Consider the following 18,996-nt stretch of genomic DNA (forward strand, 5'->3'; position numbering starts at 1 on the left):
CGCATGCATAGGTCTGACAAGGGAACCTCCCCATCGCACCCCCCTCAGATTTAGTTATAAGTTGGCACAGTGGATAGGCCTTGAAAAACCGAACACAGATCAATCGATAAAACAGGAAGAAGTTGTGTGGAACTATAAAAAAATAAGCAAAATATACAAACTGAGTAGTGCACGCGAAGATAGGCAACATCATGGACATTCCAAGATAAGGAGCGCCGTGGTCCCGTGGCTAGCGTTAGCAGCTGCGGAACGAGAGGTCCTTGGTTCAAGTCTCCCCTCAATCGAAAACTTTTTCTTTATTTTAGCAAAGTTATGATCTATCCATTCGTTCATTGACGTCTCTTTTCACTGTAATAAGTTTAGTGTCTGTGTTTTGCGGCCGCACCGCAAAACCGTGCGATTAGTAGACGAAAGGACGTGCCTCTCCAATGGGAACCGAAAACTTTTGATTGCAAGGTCATAGGTCAACCGATTCCTCCACGGGAAAACACGTCTGATATATTCTATACGACACTGGTGACGGTATGTGCGTCACATGACAGGAATATGTTGTCGACCCACCTAACTTGTACACTTGGCGAATGGGTAAAAAGATTCTTCTACGTTGCCCGATTTAGGTTTTCTTGTGGATGTGATAATTACTCCCAAAAAGTGATGAAAACATAAGAGTTTGTCACATAAACTGCAACAAATGAATCCAAAAGTCTCACACTCGCACACTTTTCCCTGTGCCCTGTCAAAACATATGTTTTTTAAGTTTTCAAATTTTTCCGTGTGTAGGCCGTCAAATCCTGCATATGCCCAAGCAAATCTGGTCCTGGAATTTTGGAGAGCGAAGTTGATTATGTATGAGTGCCTGAACTTTGATAATTGTCTGAAAATAAAAAATTAAACTTTTTGCTCGAAGGAAGACTTGAACCAGGGACCTCTCGTTCCGCAGCTGCTCACGCTAACCACGCGACCACGGCGCTCCTTATCTCGGAAAGTCCATGATGTTGCCTATCTTCGCGTGCACTACTCAGTTTGTATATTTTGCTTATTTTTTTATAGTTCCACACAACTTCTTCCTGTTTTCTCGATTGATCTGTGTTCGGTTTTTCAAGGCCTATCCACTGTGCCAATTTATAACTATATCTGAGGGGGGTGCAATGGGGGGTTCCCTTGTGAGTATTTCCTGGACTTAAACTCTATAGAGAATCATGGGATGATTTTGCCAGATGTGTTTCTCAACGAACAACCCCTCTTCGAATGGTGCAAAAATTGCAAACCGCCTTGAGAGAGCAGTGAGACGATATTCCCAAAGAACTGCTCAACATTTTGGTAGGTTCAAACTATGCATTAGTGCTCCCCTTACTGAGATAAGATATTCATGTTGGGATACATGAAATGTATTCCCAGTTGCGAATACGAACAACCATCAGCCGTGTAAGGGAGTGGTGACGATGAAAATTTGTGCCGCACTGCGGCTAGAATCCGGATTTCTTGATTTACGCAGGCGGTCGCCTTAAACGCTTTGGCTATCCATGCATGACTCACGACAAGACCCAAACCTCCATAAGTCGTCGTTCCTGCATGACAGCCTGTACTCGTACACACAGCATGTAATTCGGCTGAAGTCACTGCAGTGCCTGTTGCTTTGGACAGAATCGTTCTTCTGCAGTATCGTAACTACGTTGTGACCTGTGTCTGACATGACATTTGTTTATGTCTCTTATACAGCTTTCTCATGTGACGAAATCTGCACCATTTTTCTTTAGAAATATACCACTCCATGGCTTAGCCACAGCCTGGGGGAAGTTTCTAGAATGAAACTTTCACTCTACAGCGGAGTGTGCGCTGATATGAAACTTCCTGGCAGATTAAAACTGTGTGCCGGACCGAGACTCGAACTCGGGACCTTTGCCTTTCGCGGGCAAGCGCTCTACCGACTGAGCTACCCAAGCACGACTCACGCCCCGTCCTCACAGCTTTAATTCCGCCAGTACCTCGTCTCCTACCTTCCAAACTTCACAGAAGCTCTCCTGCGAACCTTGCAGAACTAGCACTCCTGGAAGAAAGGATATTGCGGAGACATGGCTTAGCCACAGCCTGGGGGATGTTTCTAGAATGAAATTTTCACTCTACAGCGGAGTGTGCGCTGATATGAAACTTCCTGGCTGATTAAAACTGTGTGCCGGACCGAGACTCGAACTATGGACCTTTGCCTTTCGCGGGCAAGCGCTCTACCGACTTAGCTACCCAAGCTCGACTCACGCCCCGTCCTCGCAGCTTTAATTCCGCCAATACCTCGTCTCCTACCTTCCAAACTTCACAGAAGCTCTCCTGCGAACCTTGCAGAACTAGCACTCCTGGAAGAAAGGATACTGCGGAGACATGGCTTAGCCACAGCCTGGGGGATGTTTCTAGAATGAAACTTTCACTCTACAGCGGAGTGTGCGCTGATATGAAACTTCCTGGCAGATTAAAACTGTGTGCCGGACCGAGACTCGAACTCGGGACCTTTGCCTTTCGCGGGCAAGCGCTCTACCGACTTAGCTACCCAAGCACGACTCACGCCCCGTCCTCACAGCTTTAATTCCGCCAGTACCTCGTCTCCTACCTTCCAAACTTCACAGAAGCTCTCCTGCGAACCTTTCAGAACTAGCACTCCTGGAAGAAAGGATATTGCGGAGACATGGCTTAGCCACAGCCAGGAAGTTTCAAATCAGCGCACACTCCGCTGTAGAGTGAAAGTTTCATTCTAGAAACATCCCCCAGGCTGTGGCTAAGCCGTGTCTCCGCAATATCCTTTCTTCCAGGAGTGCTAGTTCTGCAAGGTTCGCAGGAGAGTTTCTGTGAAGTTTGGAAGGTAGGAGACGAGGTACTGGCGGAATTAAAGCTGTGAGTACGGGGCGTGAGTCGTACTTGGGTAGCTCAGTCGGTAGAGCGCTTGCCCGCGAAAGGCAATGGTCCCGAGTTCGAGTCTCGGTCCGGCACACAGTTTTAATCTGCCAGGAAGTTTCATATCAGCGCACACTCCGCTGTAGAGTGAAAATTTCATTCTAGATACCACTCCATCTCCGTTACGTATGTACTGTGCTTTATGTCATGCATCGTTTCCTGTGATTATTCCTGTTGAACATTGTCTCTGTTCCTAAGTAATTGACAGGCAGTGTACAACACACTACGTACCACTTTCGTACGAACCGCGAAGACAAGGTTAGACTAATTACGGAGCATACAGAAGATTCTAAGCAGTTACTCGTCCTGCATTCCACATGCGGAAATCGAATAGGTAGCAGCCCTAAGGGGGTGATGTCGGTAAAACTGTCAAAAATATCCAATCTTTTTGCCGCTTGATACTTCTGAAGCATGTTAAAAATATTGTCTTCAGTTTTCATAGTTTAATTCGTGCTGCAAATGATGTAAAAGCCATCTTGTTTCAACCAATGAGCAGTGCCATGGCCCTTTATCTACACAACTCTGTCCTTGTCTGCTATAGTCTATTATTTCCTGTCAGCAGCGAAGACATCTGTAGAGGATAATAGGCAGTGACCCCATTCACGATGCGATTAATTACGGTTTATTAAAGAAATGCGTACATGGTGGAACACAAACCCCGAACGAAAGCTTAAATAACCTGTTTTAGCAGAGACACCCAAAGACAATATTTTTTCTCATCTGCTGTTGTTGAAGTTTCCTCGTATAATGTTTGTCTGGTGTTCAATGACGTTAACACTGAAAGAATCAGGACCCTTACGAAACTAGGGTTTAATGCAGGTTGCTTCATTCAAAACTTACTGAAGATGACTGATGATGTATCGCTTGTTCTGAAAAGTCAGTGAAGGATACTGCCGAAAGGGCACGCCAGAAGGATCACTAGAAGAATAAAGCTACATGAGGACCAAAAAGACCAAATGTATGGCTATGGCCGACGTAAACGAGCTTGTTTCTAACATAAATCGTAATAGAATCTCTTTTGAATTTCCCACAACTTTCATTTTTCAGTATATGAGGAACATTTTCCACTGAACCGCTGCAGATAGGTGAAATTTGCTACAGACTTTGTACATACTATAACAAAATTTCTTGTGCTACAAAATTTTTCAAAGGGCATTAGTGTCAAATTTACTAGAATTTTTGTGAAATGAAAATTGTTATATATCATGCACATAAATTAAAAATTGTTATGAAAGTTTTAAGACTGATAATTCAAAAGTAGTCTATGAATTAGTTTTAAAAGTATGCAGCGAAGTCCTGATCAAATTATTAGACAAAAAAATTGAAAATATCCGGTTGGGTTGGGTTGTTTGGGGGAAGAGACCAAACAGCGAGGTCATCGGCCTTATCAGATTAAGGAAGGACGGGGAAGGAAGTCGGCCGTGCCCTTTCAAAGGAACCATCCCGGCATTTGCCTGGATCGATTTAGGGAAATCACGGAAAACCTAAATCAGGATTGCCGGACGCGGGATTGAACCGTCGTCCTCCCGAATGCGAGTCCAGTGTGCTAACCTCTGCGCCACCTCGCTCCGTAAAACATCCTGATTATGGGCAATAACATAATGGCACCATTTGCAAAATTGGGTTCAATTATCTCTCAAACGGTAAAAGTTACATTAATTTACATGTACCCGTGTATTTCGCCATACGTTGCTCCTTAATAAATGGAAACATTGGAACAGACCTCTGGCATGTAATTCGTAGTGTTTTCCAGAGTGCAGGTGCAGATTTTGCTGTATATCACAAATCTTGCCCCGATCGTCCTGTATGTTAACAACTTTCTCACACTACAGAAAACCGGTATAATATTTAATGATGCTCTTGTGTACAATACCTAATGAGAACGTTTGCTTTCAATACTACAAAAGTATATTACGTCTGAGGGCTGTTAGCAGCTCAGTAAATGAAAGTCAGGTCGTAGCTTTCAGCATGAGGGTTCTAGAAAATACGTAACGCCCTGCCTACCTTCGAATGAGAAGCGGAACTCAAGCTCTTTGGCTCCGTTTCCTCCGATGACCACGTCGTCTATCGTCAGGAGGGGTTCGTCGTCCAACTCGTCGTCCGTGCCGTCACAGTCCGCTGGCGACCGCACGGCTGACGAATGTCCGTTCCGACCGCTTCTGTTTTCCTCGCCCTGTGAGCAAATAAATTTTCAAATTTTCAGGGCTATGTAGCACAGCACCTTCTTAATATTGTAAGTGGTAAGTGATCTAAATTTCTGACACATAACCTGCGTATAATGTTTCTCAAACTTCCTATTTTTCATAATGGACAAGTGAATTTCTTCCAATCCATGTGTGGCATACAGCAAACCAGTGCTTAACAGTATTGGTTAAAAACAGTCTTGGTTGCAATTTTTTTTTTATTTTTCAACGGCTCGTTTCGCCTTATTTAGGCATCTTCAGGTTATCTTTTCTAGATGGACGCGAGAGGCACCAAGGTCTGCATAACGCGTTCCCGTTCACAGGAGTGCGATGTGTTGAATCAAAGACGGTGAAAGAACGCCGAAAATCGGCCAACTGGAGCATGGAGTCTAATGAACACAGCTCCACGACCACACACATGGGCTAACAGCGCTGGAAATCGCAACGCCGAACGACAGTTTCGCATCACGAAATTTGTGCGATAAAGTTGATTCCAAACTAAAAAAAGAAGAGGAAAACATGACGAAATGTAACATAGTAACATTTTGAACTGCCGCATTATACATTTATTTTATCTACAAAAAGAAACATGTATTACAGGCAGCTGAAGGTGCTTCACAAATAAAAGAAGCGAAACCCGTATGGCCGGCCGGATTGGCCGAGCGGTTCTAGGCGCTACAGTCTGGAACTGCGCGACAGCTACGGTCGCTGGTTCGAATCCTGCCTCGGGCATGGATGTGTCTGATGTCCTTAAGTCAGTTAGGTTTAAGTAGTTCTAAGTTCTATGGGACCGATGACCTCAGATGTTAAGTCCCATAGTGCTCAGAGCCATTTGAACCATTTGAAACCCGTACGGCAATAAACAAACTGTCTTCAGTTATTTGTATAGATTAATTGATCTGGTCGAAATAGCTCCTACTTGTGAACAACGCGACACAGCAACAAGGTAAATTAAGAGCGTTACGTGTTACAATAAATTGTATGGATTAATTGGTCTGGCCGAAGTAGTTTGTACTAGTGAACAAAGGTCGTCAGGAAGTGGTAGAACAAGTGCTAAGTAAGCTTTGTTTATTATACGAAAATACTTTGACGCTTACAAGAGGGACCTGAGGGAGTTTATCGAAAATGTTGTCTCTGCAGTTGAGCTAGTAAATCCAGATGATCACGAATTTTCGTTTAAATTTTTAAACGCATAAATTACCGCAGCAATGAGGTCGAGGTTATTACGAACAGAGAAGAAAAGATACATGGTAGGAAATGAAACAGGTCCTCAGTGAGAATTGCTCTAGCAAGAGAACAGTTCACTATTACGCTTTTAAGAAGTTGTAATCTAAGCAAAGGCATGGGGAACCAACTGCAGTATGGGAAATAGGCTTGGCGAAACCAAAAAGAGTTTCAGGGTAGCCAGCAGGGGTAGTCAAAAGGGAGAAATTGAATATTTGGTTCTCTAGGCAGGGGTGTTTTATGCATGGCTTAAGTAATGACAGAATACACACAGTTGTGCGAAGCAATAGTGATAAACTAGGCTATCAACGGCAGCTGGCAGCGGCAGCGGCAGCTGGCGAACCAACAGCTCAATTCATGGAATCAATACTAGAAATAAGAATAATCTTCACAAGAATATATAGTCACTTAATCTTGTACAAAAAGGTGTGCATTATTCAGGAACAAACATTTTCAATGACTTGCCTGCAGCCATAAAAAGCTTAACAACCAATGAAATTCAGTTTACGAGAAGCCTAAAAGATTTACTGGTGGCAAACTCCTTCTACTTCATTGATGAATTTCTCAGTAGAACCAACTAACTTGTGTGTGTGTGTGTGTGTGTGTGTGTGTGTGTGTGTGTGTGTGTGTGTGTGTGTGTGTGTGTGTGTACAATCTAACTTCTGCACCATTACAGTGGAGTAATGTGTTCATTGCAAATAAGTGCACGCGCGCGCGCGTTTGTGTGTGTGTGTGTGTGTGTACAATCTAACTTCTGCACCATTTCAGTGCACTCATGTGTTCATTGTATATAAGTACTGTAGTAGTTCTATTACATGTTTATTATCTTATAAATAAAAAAACATTTTTTTAATTTTAAATTCAGTGCATTAATGCCATCTTACAAGGGAACTTCCCCATCGCACCCCTCTCAGATTTAGTTATAAATTGACACAGTGTATACGCCTTGAAAAACTGAACACAGATCAATCGAGAAAACTGGAAGAAGTTGTGTGGAACTATGAAAAAATAAGCAAAATATACAAACTGAGTAGTCCAAGTGTAAGATATGCAACATCAAGGAGTATGTAAGTTGAGGAGCGCCGTGGTCTCGTGGTTAGAGTGAGTAACTGCGGAACGAAAGGTTATTGGTTCAAGTCCTCCCTCGAGTAAAAATTTTACTTTCTTTATTTTCGCAAAGTTACGATCTGACCGTTCATTCATTGACGTCTCTGTTCACTGTAATACGTTTAGTGTCTGTGTTTTGCGACCGCACCGCAAAACCGTGCGATTAGTAGACGAAAGGACGTGCCTCTCCAATAGGAACCGAAAACATTTGATCGCAAATTCATAGGTCAACCGATTCCTCCACAGGAAAACACGTCTGAAATATTCTATACGACACTGGTGACGGCATGTGCGTCACATTGCAGGAATATGTTGTCGACCCACCTAACTTGCACACTTGGCGAATGGGTAAAAAGATTCTTCTACCTTGCCCGATTTAGGTTTTCTTGTGGATGTGATAATCACTCCCAAAAAAGTGATGAAAACATAAGAGTTTGTCACATAAACGGCAACAAATGAATGCAACAGTTTCACAGTCGCACAGTTTTCCCTGTGCTCTGTCAAAACATATGTTTTTAACGTTTTCAAGTTTTCCGTGTGTAGACCGTCAAATCCTGCATGTGTCCAAGCAAATCTGAACATGTCCTGGAATTTTGGAGAGCGAAGTTGATCATGTCTGAGTGCATGAACTTTGATAATTGTCTGAAAATAAAAAATTAAAACTTTTCTCTCGAGGGAGGATTGAACCAGGGACCTTCCGTTTCGTAGTTGCTCACGGTAACCACGGGACCACGGTGCTCCTCAGTGTACGAGTACCTTGATGTGGCTTATCTTCCACACGGACCACTCAGTTTGTATATTTTGCTTATTTTTTTCATAGTTCCATACAACTTCTTCCTGTTTTCTCGATTGATCTGTGTTTAGTTTTTCATGGCCTATCCCTGTGCCAACTTACAACTAAATCTGAGGGGGGTGCGATGGGGAGGTTCCCTTGTTAGTAAATGAGTATTTGTAAAAAGATTCCTTCATACAGTATTCATTAAAAAAATATCGATCATTCCACCTGGGACCCGTGCAAAGTACATTAGCTTATTTGTTTCAGTTGTAAATATTTGTCATATTATTGTTTTTCTGGCATGTTCTACATACTGGAGGACCTCCTGCCTACGGTTCAGTTGGAATGAAAGTAAATCTAATCTAAGCTAAAAGTAGATCTCACTGTGCACGAAGAGAGCCCATTACTCTCGATGAGAAACGGGGGGGTAGTAAGGCAAACAAGATCTGCATGTGTAAATGAGGCGATAAAACCGTCTAGGCAAGTAAAAGACCTAAAGTCTTTTACGTTTGGGATGCGTGGACACGTTGCTAGTAAGCACAGAAGGAATAAGCCAGAGGGCCTAGTCCGAGTAGCCACCGCTAAATAGTTTACGAATTTTTGTTATCGGCGTGATAAGAAGGGTCACACAGACGACGAATGTAGACCGTGATTAATGGAAGGGAATGATATTATTCCCAACGCATTTAAAGGGGACTGCAGGAGACCGACTGATTACGCGTAGCCACGTGATCCTAGTGTACTCTGCCAGATCACAGTGGACTGTGTATGAGAATAAAACATCTAACGCGCTTTAACTGCAACGAACAGGGCATTACGCCAGTGACTGCAACGAAAGTGCGTGGCACACACAGAGAAAGTGCAGAGTACCAGCGCCAAGTAAATCCGGGAAAAATCAGGGAAACTAAGGGGTGACAAAGCCGCACAGTCTGGCATTGTCTCTTTAAACAATCCCACAGTTCGGGTAAAAGTCTCTGCCACAGAAAATGATGTAGAATTAAGAAAGAAATCGAAGTGATTGATAGACATAGATGTATAGTTGCGGCTGTCAAAGAAAATTACTATTTCTGTTGATTGTACTGTTTGAGTAAATGAAGTAGAAAGGCTCCGGCTGAAAGCTGTCACCAGTGAAACGTTAAGTACGATACGTGCTCTGGAAATACATTTACGTGTGGAAGGCGCCAGACTTCCGTATGTATGAGTCAGACATTGTACGTTTATGGGTTGGCCATTCCATACGACCGGTTGATCGGTAGAGATTTTCTAACACAGGAGAAGTTACATTATGCAGGAATAATGTTAAGACTACATAGCCGAGAAATACCCTTAACAGTAGAAGAGGAACCGAAAGGCTATGATTTCGAGGCAGATTAGGAGTCCGAAGGGGAAACAGGACTGCGAGAGGAAAAGACAATATTGTTAAGAATGGACGGTAATGTACCGCGAGATAGTGAAAAGGAAATAGGTATACCTTAACAGGAGATTGTACGTGGGGTGCATTTACCAGAGTCGTTAGTGAGATTGCAAAACGGCATGTGCGTACTGAATGTAATGAATTCGTCAGACGACAAAGTTCAATTGAAGAATGTCCGGTTAGTGACGCAAGAATTATTACGATTAGCCAAATAACCGATGTAAAAGGCAGCAAGGAAACCGTAGAACCGACAGAAAGTCGTGATGGTGCTTTACGGAGACAACTGAGAGTTGATCACCTAAATTCGGAAGACAAGAGTGCGTTAGTAAAGGTTTTTCACGGAGTATGAAGATGTATTACTTTTTTAAAATTTTTATTTATTTATTTACTTTTGTGGTCATCAGTCCTCTGGCTGGTTTGTTGCGGCCCGTGTTGAATTCCTCCCCTGTGCCAACCTTTTCATCTCAGAGTAGCACTTGCAACAGTCCTCAATTATGAATGCATGGTTTCGCGGCGATATGAATTAATAAAATTTTCTCTGACTTCTAGCCGCGTCACAGAGCGAACTGTTTGGCCAACGTGTCGGGAAAGATTAGCCTACCCCTGAAGAGATGTAACATTTCATCGGTGTTCAGGCCCCCAGCAAAAATTCGACAGCTCATGAGGCCTGTGAAGAACGATATAGAGCTTAGAACGCCTGGCGTGTACAACATACCATGTCAGTGAGAATGCTACTACGTCGGCCAAACAGTACGCACTGTGGAGCAACGCCAAACGGAACACGAGAGGTGCTTACGCCTACGCTATCCAGAAAAATCAGCCTCAGAAAATTCGAATTGTATTCGATGAAACATCTGTCGTTACGAGGACGAAGGGATTTTGGGATAGCGTCATAAAAGAAGGTACTGAAATCAAAACCTCTGAAACACCATCAACAAGGACGGCGGTTTGCAGCTCAGCACAGCCTGGGGACCCGGCCATCGCGAGGTTAAAACGGGCGCGAAGGACGCGGGATGAAAACAATGCCATATATGGCGATGAAGAGACCACTAGTGACGTCACAGCCAGCAGTGCGTCTATATAACGACGCGACCACGGCGACACAGCAGTCAGTCTTACCACTTGACAATGACTGAGGAGAGCTCGGTCGAAAGCTCGTGGAATTTTAACCACCTGACGCAGCTGGAAGCCCGAGAAAATTTTATTAATTACGTCCTCAGTTATTTACTGGATGTATCTCGTCTCTGTCTGTCTCTGTAGCTCTTACGCTCCACAGCTTCCTCCCAGAGCACGTAAGTTATTTCCTGATGTCTTAACAGATGTCCTATAATTCTGTCTCTTCTTTTTGTCACCGTTTCCCAAACAGTCTTTTCCTCACTGACTCTGCGGGGAACCACCTCATTCCTTACCTTATCAATTCACCTAATTTTCATCATTCTTCTGTAGCACCACATCTCAAAGGCTTCCATCGTGTTCTGTTCCGGTTCTCTCACAGTTCATGTTTCAGTACCTTACGAACTGTGCTCCAAACGTACATTCTCAGAAATTTCTTCCTCAAATTACAGCCTATGTTTTATAACCTCATTGCTTCGTGCCTCATGGGTTATTTTCCTGCCTAGGTAACACAATTAACGTCGTGATCACAATTCTAATGTTAACTTTCTTGCTGTTGTCGTTTCTGCTACTTCTCATTACTTTCGCCTTTCTTCAATTTATTCTCAATCCAAATTCTGCGTGCATTAGTATGTTCATTCTGTTCAGCATATTCTGTAATTCCTCTTTACTGTCCGCAGCTCGTGGTCGTGCGGTAGCGTTCTCGCTTCCCACGCCCGGGTTCCCGGGTTCGATTCCCGGCGGGGTCAGGGATTTTCTCTGCCTCGTGATGACTGGGTGTTGTGTGCTGTCCTTAGGTTAGTTAGGTTTAAGTAGTTCTAAGTTCTAGGGGACTGATGACCATAGATGTTAAGTCCCATAGTGCTCAGAGCCATCCTCTTCACTTGCACTCAGGATAGCAATGTCATCTGCGAATCTTATCGTTGATAATCTTTCATCTTGAATTCTAATCCCGCTATTGAACCATTCTTTTATTTCCATCATTGCTTCTTCGATGCGTAGATTGAACAGTAGGGCAAAAGGCTACGTCCCTGCCTTATACCCATTTCAGTACGGGCACTTCGTCCTTGGTTTTCTACTCTCACTATTCTCTCTTGGTTCTTATATGTATTGTATATCACCCGTCTTTCGCTATAGCTTACCCCTATTTTTTTCATAATTTAGAACATCTTTCACCACCTAACATTAGCGACCGCTTTTTCCAAGCCATCAAATTTTGAGAACATGTCGATTTTTCTTCAGTCAGAACTACCTTCCTAGTGCCTTTCCCTTTCCTCAAGCCAAGCTGATAGTCATCTAACGGATCCTCAGTTTTCTTTTCCATTGTTCTGTATAACATTCTTGTCAGCAACTTGGAGCTGTTATGCAGATTGTGCCTTGATTCTCGCACTTATCGACTCTTGCTATCTTCGGAATTGAGTAGATGATGTTTTTCCGAAAGTCTGATGGTAAGTCGCCACTCTCATAGATTCCAAACATCAACGTCAATAGTCGTTTTGTTGCCACTTCCCACAATGATTTTAGAAATTCTGCGTTATTTGATCTTAAGTCCTCCAAAGCTCATGTAACTTTTATTCTAATACTGAATCCACTATCTCGTCCCTATCGACTCCTGTATTTCATCTAGCAGGCGACAAATTGCTATACACGCCCTACACTCGCAGTAAAGCAGAGGATATCGATAACACCAGAACACGCAGGCAAGGTGATTAATGATAGGCCGCACCGAATTCCAGAAGCGCAAAAGGCAGTTTTAAAAGAGCAAATCGAGCAAAAGCTGAAGGATAGACACTAGTGGCAAATACAGAGTCATAGTGGTGTACATGCAACTAAATGACATTGCTGTAGGCGATGCATTTCTGCATTTGACGGACGAGAAGGAGAGAGAAAAAACGTCGTTCAGTTCGAACTATTAGCTTAATGATTGCCAGTGGGATTGAAAGGATCTTCACGATGTTTCCAGCCGCTGATGAACACAGTTTTAGCAAGTCTGCAGATGGTTAAATGTTTTGTTTATCTAGACGACGTAGTGTGCTAACAAGGGAACCTCCCCATCGCACCCCCCTCAGATTTAGTTATAACTTGGCACAGTGGATAGGCCTTGATAAACTGAACACAGATCAATTGAGAAAACAGGAAGAAGTTGTGTGGAACTGTGAAAAAATAAGCAAAATATACAAACTTAGTAGTCCATGGGCGATATAGGCAACATCAAGGAGAACGTGAGCTCAGGAGCGCCGTGGTCCCGTGGTAGCGTGAGCAGCTGCAGAAGGAGAGGTCCTTGGTTCAAGTCTTCCCACGAGTGAAAATTTTACCTTCTTTATTTTTGCATAGTTATCTGTCCGTTCGTTCATTGACGTCTCTGTTCACTGTAATAAGTTTAGTGTCTGTGTTTTGCGACCGCACCGCAAAACCGTGCGATTAGTAGACGAAAGGACGTGCCTCTCCAATGGGAACCGAAAACATTTGATCGCAAGGTCATAGGTCAACCGATTCCTCCACAGGAAAATACGTCTGATATATTCTATACGACACTGGTGACGGCATGTGCGTCACATGACAGGAATATGTTGTCGACCCACCTAACTTGTACACTTGGCGAATGGGTAAAAAGATTCTTCTACCTTGCCCGATTTAGGTTTTCTTGTGGATGTGATAATCACTCCCAAAAAAGTGATGAAAACATAAGAGTTTGTCACATAAACTGAAAATAAAAAATTAAAGTTATCTCTCGATGGAAGATTTGAACCAAGGACCTTTCGTTCCGCAGCTGCTCACGTTACCACGAGACCACGGCGCTTCTGCGGTCCCAGTGTCCTTGATGTTGCCTATCTTCCCATGAACTACTCAGTTTGTATATTTTGCTTATTTTTTCACCGTTCCACACAACTTCTTCCTGTTTTCTCAATTGATCTGTGTTCAGTTTTTCAAGGCCTATCCACAGTGCCAACTTATAACTAAATCTGAGTGGGGTGCGATGGGGAGGTTCCCTTGTAAGTAAGAAACCTGCAGGAGCATAATGAAAAGCACAGTGAACTCCTTCGTAGGCTGCGAGAGCATAATTTAGTGCTACACCAGGATAAATGTGAGCTCCTAAGGAATGAAGTGTTCTACGTAGGCTGCTGTTTTCCAATTTTTTTGGCCAATAATCCTGTTTTTCGAACTGCGGCTCACAAGGAGACCCCACAGCAACCGGATTTTTGTAAGTTTTTATATTTATGCTACATGGTCTCCTGAACTGAAACAGCAATATGCCAAAACCACATCTACATCTACATTTATACTCCGCAAGCCACCCAACGGTGTGTGGCGGAGGGCACTTTACGTGCCACTGTCATTACCTCCCTTTTCTGTTCCAGTCGCGTATGGTTCGCGGGAAGAACGACTGTCTGAAAGCCTCCGTGCGCGCTCGAATCTCTCTAATTTTACATTCGTGATCTCCTCGGGAGGTATAAGTAGGGGGAAGCAATATATTCGATACCTCATCCAGAAACGCACCCTCTCGAAACCTGGCGAGCAAGCTACACCGCGATGCAGAGCGCCTCTCTTGCAGTCTGCCACTTGAGTTTGCTAAACATCTCCGTAACGCTATCACGGTTACCAAACAGCCCTGTGACGAAACGCGCCGCTCTTCTTTGGATCTTCTCTATCTCCGCCGTCAACCCTACACACTCTAAAATTGACGAGCAAATCGACTCTCAAGTTTTCCGAGTGTGTTTAATACCTTAAAGCAAGGTCGTTCTTTTGCGGCAGGCAACGTGCCCCTCTAATAGATTGCTCTTCTGTGAGGTGGAGGCCTGGCTAGATTACCAGCTGATGCAAATTTTTTAAAAACGTGCATTTTCTACGAGTATTTACGTGAAGCGTAAGATGTGTAAAGCCGGAAAACAGAGACAGTAGCACTCGACATTGGTAACCACTGGTTCGAATCTCGATTTGGTCTTTATTTCTTCTTTTCAGTTTAAATACCTACATCGTTTCAATAGAAAATTCATAAGATATAACCTAATTAGCGCATATTTAATTATCATTTTTAAGGAAAACGCACATCTTCTTATTTCTAATCACATATGGCACAAAAATCCAGTTTTCATTGTTACTATACATTCTTAAATATCGCCCTTTTTTAAATGATAGGTAACAAAAATTTTTTAAATGTAAAAAGTTATAAATTAAACTTTTTTCGCTCTTTATGTATGGGGTCGGCCATTTTAATCCATAAAGGCGAATAACTCGGGACAGAGATGAGGTACAGCAAAATGTTTTATATAAGAGGCCACTCATTGCTACTAATTGTCGTGACCTTGAACATGATTTTCAAGGCAATTTTGGGGTTAAAAACTGATTGTTTTTGAATGGGAACCGTAATATTTGATATAGGATTTGAAAATAGAGGCAAATTTTACGTATAAAATGATATATTATTCTATTTTATTATTCTCCGCTTCAGTTTAACTCATTCCATGTTTATCTTAAGAGTCGTGCATACGTATTTGAATCTTTATGACTGTTAGAATTTTCGGGTTACGTTGGACGTTTATCTTGAACTCAAGTGGCTTGTGTCCTTTGTTTCTTTCATTTGGAGTCAATATCGGATCTAATTATACTAGCTGCTTCCCATTTCGACTTTTCTAAGCCACTTATCGGACATTTAAGTCTGTTTCGATGTATGGCTTATTCACCCCCATTTCGTGGTCAAGCGTTACATGTTCCCCTTTTTGTCTATCAAACTGTCGCACACGAAAAGGATAACGAAGTTATTCCATTCTCAGATACTTGCCTTCTGTTTATAGTAATAAATACCTCGTTCTCCACAAGAATGAGAGAATTAGTTGTGGCTGAGACATTAAAGTGTATGTGTTCATGTTCGACGAACTAAACTACAGAGGTCGTTATGTCGATGTGTCCAGCATTATTTAAAAGGTCATGCGTTTTCTAATGTTTCGAACCGCACGTCACTCAAATAATTTTGAGACCTATTGCCATCAGCTGCTCACTCTTCATACTTGACTATTACACTTAGAGAGATGGGTCTTTATCCTCGTTGGACAGTGATCGACCATAAATTGACCACTACTACACTTGGTAATTTTGGTAGGTCTCTACGAGTGATCTTCCTGTTCACTGATGTTCAACTATTCCCTGCCACTCACTAAGCTGCACGATTAACTTTTGAATTACTCTCTTAGTTTCGTTTTTCATTATCAAAGTAAGATAGCAATACAAAATTGATTAAATAGGTCATGAATTTGATTCTAACTATGCGTAATTTCATTAAAACCGGGCTTAACCACTCTGTCAGATTAGTAGTTTCAATTTGTAAAAGAGTAGCCACCTTGCAGTGTATCATTTGATGGACAACGAACTTGTGTGAACAATAGCAAACAGCTGAAGTCCTCCCCGTTTTCCTAACAAGTTTTTGAAATAATCTACTATTAGAGCACTGCCGCCTCTAATCTTATTAACTGCTTTAGATATATACATTAGCACAAAACAAAATGTTGCCTTTGGACTACTCGATACTTGAAGACTACAGTGGCGCATTGGCAGTTTCCAATTAAAATATGAGAACAAGCAGCGGTATCGTCTAACCATTGGCAAATGTAGCAATAGATACGTTACTAAGCAGAAGAGTACATTAAACAGAAAAGTGCTTCAATACGAATTATACTACAAGTTTCTAAAAAAAATCATGAATGATAATGTTTGACATCTTTTTCGTGTTGTTTATTGAACTAGCGTCAAGCTATAAGGAAAACTTACGAGTCCTTGAAAAGAACCACATCTGCAGACATTTCATCGATTTGTTTATGTATTTTATAACCCAGTTGTGACTTTTTAACATTATCAGACGGAGGCTTATGCAGAAAAATATACCGAATGTCACTCATAGCTTGTCGTATCAGTTCTCCAAAGTCCTGCTGTTTTCCTGATTTAGCAATAAACAAGGAAATGTTTTAAGAGGCACGTAAGCCATCATCGCCTTATTTTGATGCTGCTGAAAATATGTCAGCTAGTTCGTTGAATCCGAGAATAATAATAAATTTTTACCTTTTCTTTCAGGATGCATATTACCCAATTTGTGAAGCATAGCTTCATTAGAAAAACTGTCTGGAAAATCAGTCACATCGATAATGACTAGTTCGTCGATTCTTCACTAAAAACAGTTTTTCAAAGATCCAACGTTATAATGTCGGTGCCATTCTTTCAGTCCGACATGGGCCGACCTTAACATTAAAAAAGTCAGCTGTGGCCAACACGGAACCATCTATGACCATACTAAATAATTTATCACTATAATTTACGTAAGTTTTCCGCGACCATCAACGACAAAAAAAAATATTTAATACATTGTGGGAGACACCCGTGAACGTCGCGGGAGGGGACTGTTGACCAGGTGGAATAGCGCTCACTTCAGTAGTGCTCGCTTTTTGTGAGAGCATTAAATGTGTTGGCTGAGAACGTGTGTAGCCGTAGTAGTGGAAATAATTTCAACTACAAACCTGAAAATAATATTTATCATTTATAGATACCTTGATGGCCTGACACATAGAAAAGAGAAACAATAATGTGAACGCCGCTGTTTTTGTCGCATGTGAATGAAGTTTAGTCATCATACGGGAATGCAGGTTTTCTCATCGAAGTTAGCTGACGAAATTCTCTCGGATTATCAGATGAGCTGTGGCGTCATGTTGTTGCAACGTTTCGGCGAATTACATACTGATGGAAACATTTCAACAATATAACGTCACCACTCGGCTGATAATCCGAGAAGATTTCATCAATTTCAATCAAGTTTTCTTCTACCGCGATATCCAATGCGCTTTCTATCACAAGCTCACCCGTGATACATATGTTGTTGTGGTCTTCAATCCGAAGACTGTTTTGATGCAGGTATTCATGCTGCTTTACCCTGTGCAATCCTCTTGATCTCCGAATAACTACTGCAATGTACACCCTTTGGAATGTGCTTTCTGCATTTCTCTATTGGCCTTCCTCTGCAATTTTTACCTGCCATACTTCCCTCCAATACTGAATTCCTTGATGTCTCAGAATGTGTCCTATCAGCCATATCCTTCTTTTAATCAAGTTATGCCACAAATTTCTTTCCGCGTCATTTCTGTTCAGTGCCTCCTCACTAACTACGCTTCTACTCACATATCTTCAGCATTCTTCTGTAGCACTTTGCTTCAAAAGTTTCTGTTTCCTTCTTGCTCAAACTGCTTGTGACATACGTTACATTGTCTGGCAAAAAAGAGAAGCGTATAGAAAGGTAGGAGGAAACATTATGAAACTTCACGTGTTGAGGGCGTATATTATGTTATTTCAGTTGATTACAAAATCGTGTCAAATTTACAAATAACTTGGCAGTACGAGACCACTAGGCAGTATGACGTTGCAGCCCCTCCGGCGTGGATGGCTCAAATGGCTCTGAGCACTATGGGACTCAACATCTTAGGTCATAAGTCCCCTAGAACTTAGAACTACTTAAACCTAACTAACCTAAGGACATCACACACACCCATGCCCGAGGCAGGATTCGAACCTGCGACCGTAGCAGTCCCGCGGCTCCGGCCGGCGTGGATGCATGCACTGATTATGTTGGGGGTGGCCATAAACCCGTTGTATCCTCTACCGATGCAACGTGGTCCTCGATACGTATACTGGTTACTGGCGACCGACTTCGTCCCAACCACATTCTAGGGAGGGAAAATCTGGGGGTCTTGCTATTTCGATATTGGGCTCAGACAGGTCATTGAGGTGCGCGCCGGATGTGGACGAGCATTGTTCTGTTGAAAAACGGCAGCGCAGTACTGTTGCACGAGAGGCGTCACACGAACACACAGGACGTCCGTGACGTAGCGCAGTTGCTACGGTCGCAGGTTCGAATCCTGCCTCGGGCATGGATGTGTGTGATGTCCTTAGGTTAGTTAGGTTTAAGTCGTCCTAAGTTCTAGTGGTCTGATGACCTCAGGTGTTAAGTCCTATAGTGCTCAGAGCCATTTGAACCACGTAGCGCAGTGCCGTTAAGAGTTTCCTCCATCACCACCAGCCATACCGTGAAGTTACACCCGGTAGCTCCCCACACCGTGACATCAGGAGTAACACCGCGGTGTCTCTTTAAAACAATGGAGGAACGGGACTTCTCTCCAGATCGCTACCATATTCGTTGTCGAAGGTCATCGGAGGTAGTGCAAAACAACGACATATCGCTGGACACTGTGTGACGCTATTCATCA

The sequence above is a fragment of the Schistocerca nitens genome, chromosome 5 (genome assembly GCF_023898315.1).
Source record: "Schistocerca nitens isolate TAMUIC-IGC-003100 chromosome 5, iqSchNite1.1, whole genome shotgun sequence".
Taxonomy (NCBI): Eukaryota; Metazoa; Arthropoda; class Insecta; order Orthoptera; family Acrididae; genus Schistocerca; species Schistocerca nitens.